The sequence below is a fragment of the Oryzias latipes genome, chromosome 3 (assembly GCF_053564925.1).
Source record: "Oryzias latipes strain Hd-rR chromosome 3, Olatipes_Hd-rR_3.1".
NCBI classification, from domain to species: Eukaryota; Metazoa; Chordata; class Actinopteri; order Beloniformes; family Adrianichthyidae; genus Oryzias; species Oryzias latipes.
In genome coordinates, this window is record NC_136239.1 from 4,421,137 (window position 1) to 4,424,707 (window position 3,571).

At 42.5% G+C, this 3,571-nt stretch overlaps 1 long non-coding RNA gene across 1 annotated transcript; it reads left to right on the forward strand.

Annotated features, from left to right (window-relative positions):
• Positions 1 to 832: 832 nt before the first annotated feature.
• On the forward strand, positions 833 to 2,695 carry LOC144991133 (uncharacterized). The gene is made up of 2 exons (XR_013655053.1): positions 833 to 2,368; positions 2,451 to 2,695. It is a non-coding gene; the product is annotated as an uncharacterized LOC144991133 (long non-coding RNA).
• Positions 2,696 to 3,571: the final 876 nt, after the last annotated feature.

Here is a 3,571-nt window from a genome sequence, read left to right on the forward strand (position 1 = left end):
TTAAATAAGTGTTTCCATTCCACTTTTACGAAATATGTCAATTTTGATACAGCTCAAAAACCACCTCCTCCAAGCGCAAAAACAATTTTTTCAAAATTGTCTTTTTTCTATTGGGCGAATTTGATTTCGTAAATCTAATTTGCACAATTTCATAGTCAATGGAAATGTAGCTAGTGTGTCACTAAAAGGCCAGTAAAAACGTTTTTGTTTAAAACATTTTCTAATCCCACAGAAAACATTTTCAAAAAACATAACAAAAGCAAGAAATAAAAGTTAAAATCTCCTGGAAATGCGTATTAGAGACTTTCATTGATAAATGAGTTTCAGCTGTCACACACTAATCTGAGAAAAAACTGTTTTTATTCCAGACTTGAACATTGACAGAGTAGAGGTTAGTCAAACATCATCAGAAAGAATGTTCTAGATTGTACCTGCATGAAACACCAACAGCAGCGATCTAGACCAGCATTACAGATGTTTAACATATGAGAAAGTCTCAGGTTCAGCTTTGGACAATTTGTTTTTTTAAAAACAAAATTAAAAATTCAAATTTTTACAGATTTCATAAGAAAAATTAATCAACCTACGTTCTGGAAAAACTAACAAATACACACCTCCCTATTTTAATATTAGGAAAATAAAACTGCAGTCAAGTTAGAAGATGAAGCAGAAAAGGAAGAAAGAATTGAAAGTTCAAATTTTATGAGGCATATTAATTATGCAGCAACATTGTTTTAAATTTTGCTGCATAGTTAATTCTCTGCCATATTAATGTACGGTAGTGAATTTTGATGGTCAATATTTGAAACTAACAGAGAAAGAAAGACAACATTTAGATCCAAGTAAATTTACAAGAAAAAAGTATGAAATTAATGACTTTTAAAGTCGTAAATATACAATTATAATTTCAGAATTTAACAGTTACGACTTTTTTCTCTTAAATGTACAACTTCAAATTTAAAAAAAAAAAATAAATCTTTTGAAAATTCGCGTAAATCCATTCATTGTGGCACAGTTGTCGTTGATTTTGTTGTGTTGTGTAGAATCACCACCATCTTTTCTTTGTCTAGTCCAGCAGAGCGTTAACAGGCGGACAGACCAACACTGAACTTTCCTTTACTTGACTTCGCATGTGAAGCACAGCCGCGCTTCAAGTTTGCAATCATCAATCTTCTAGCTCCTCCTACCTTTCCTTCTGGCTTGTCTTTTTCCCAGGTGTGTCTGTTGTCACGGAGAAAACAAAACTGTTTCATTTCTTTGAGTAATTCACAAATGTATGCATGAAAGTGCTCCGGGTTTGAAAGGATTACCGCTCCTTGTTACCCGTTTAAACTCAGACTGAAGCACACTCGGGTCACATTTGATATGAGAAACTAGAAGGGATCTGCCTGCAGACGTTTGCGGGTCAGGGCAGACTAGAAAATGAACGTGTCTTCATGTGAATAGAAATGGATCACCTGGCAGTGTTTTGTTACGGGTGATTCCAACGCTGGGTGTTTGTGTTTATGAGGGTCTGCGGGGGCGTCCGCATCCATCACTCTGGCAGCACCAGACAAACCAATCTCCTTCCTGTCTTCCCTCATTCCGTCACGGCGGTCTGACTCGCCGCCAGCTGACCTGCAGGATGGATGGAGGAAGGCGGAGGCAGATTTACGCTGGTCCTCTGTTACCCGAAGACCCCGCAGGAGTCCGGCTGACTGAAGAGCAGCAGCAGACGCTGCATTGACCTGAGAACGATTCACCATCTCATGAAGGAGGTCACAGATCTGAGCAAACAGGTTACAACTCGAGGGTCTGAGTGTTGATGTGCTCTTCCTGATGAACAAAGGAAAGCTTTTACAACAGGTCTGATGGGTTGTACTGTCAGACATACATTAAAGTAACCAATGAATTCATAAAAATGAAAACAACAAAAGTTATGAGGAAAGAAGACAAATTTCAAAGGGGAAGAGGAGAGGCAGTACAGGCTCCCCTCTGGAAATGCTAAGTCAAATTGAATTATGCAACATTGTTTGCACGGTGGATGTTAAAATGCAAATCCAATCCCCTCTTTGCATTTTCGTTTTAATTATGACACAGAATAAGCGGTTTTTAAGTAGAAAATAAAAAAACATTTTGAAGTATTGATTTTTCATTTTAATTTTGTCATTTGATGTTTTTATATTTTGGAAATGAAAAATCATTTCTGTTAATCCATTTTAATGATCAAATTAGACTGTCATGGTGCCTCTGTCAGACTCCTCCCCCTCCAGCTCTGCTCCACTCCACTCCTGATTACCACCAGCTGCAGTCACTCATCCTCGTCACCTCACCTCCTCTTAAGGAGCTGCAAGCCTTCAAGCCGACGCCAGTTCGTTGCCCTTCAACGGTGACTCGCCTGGTCTCAGTCATGCTCTGTTTTGCTATGCCTTGCTCTCGTCCTGAATCTAGTGCTTGTTCGCGTGTCTCAGGAAACAACTTCAGGAGTGACGCCAGCGTGGACCTTCTGCTAAGCAGCAACTGGAAACCTGCAGCCTCTGCCACTGCCACTGTGGACCTTCTGCTAAGCAGCATCTGGAAACCTGCAGTCTCTGCTTCTGTCGCTAACCGCGTTAGCACTTCCAGCCACGCCACCAGCCAACCTCAAGTTCGGACCTCGTCCAAAGCCAAGTCATAACCATCCTCAGAGAAACAATAAACCTTTACTCACCTTCAACTCACCTCTTATTATTCTGGGTTACAGCGTCTGGGTCCGTTCCATCTGAAAATCATGACAGAACGAACTGGCCATCCTCCAGATCCAGCTGACCCAGAAGGACTCCGTTTCGCCGTAAACCAACAAGGCATCGCCCTGGGTCGCCAAGCCGACACCCTGTCCCAGATTTCATCCGCTCAACAAGAGCTGTTTCGATGCCTAGATGGTTTGACACAAACTTTAAATGATTTAACTGGTCAAATGTCCACCTCTTCCACAGCAGCTTCACTTCTGTTTCACAGCAACGCTTCCTCTTCCGCTCCCGCCATGAACCCGGAAAATTTCCGCCTACAACCAGAACCGTTAAATGGTGACGTCGAAGCCTGCGGCGGTTTCCTCCTCCAGTGCCGGCTATTGTTTCAGCAAGCCCCGAGGTACTATCAGTCAGACCACAGCAAAATTACATTAATCGTCAATTCGATACGCAACAAGGCTCTACAGTGGGCCCAAGCTTTCCTGGCCGTCAACACCATCTCCCACCTATCCTTCGTCCACTTCATTGGGGAGTTCCAGTTGGTGCTCGACCATCCTGAGAAACAAGAAGAAGCTAGCCGTAAGCTATTAGCCCTACGACAACGCAACCGTTCTGTTAGTGATCATTTGATGGATTTCAGGATCCTGGCAGTGGAGGCTGGATGGACGAGTCCTGCGTTAAAGGGGTTTTTCACCAATCGCTGAATGAGTCCATCAAAGACCATCTATGTACGCAACCAGAAACCCACACCTTTGAGGAGCTCGTCACCGCAGCTCTCCGCTCTGACACCCGATTACGTGAGCGTCAACATGAGAAACCCGCTCAGATTCGCAAAAGTCCTGTTAAGACTACTCTAGGTACGA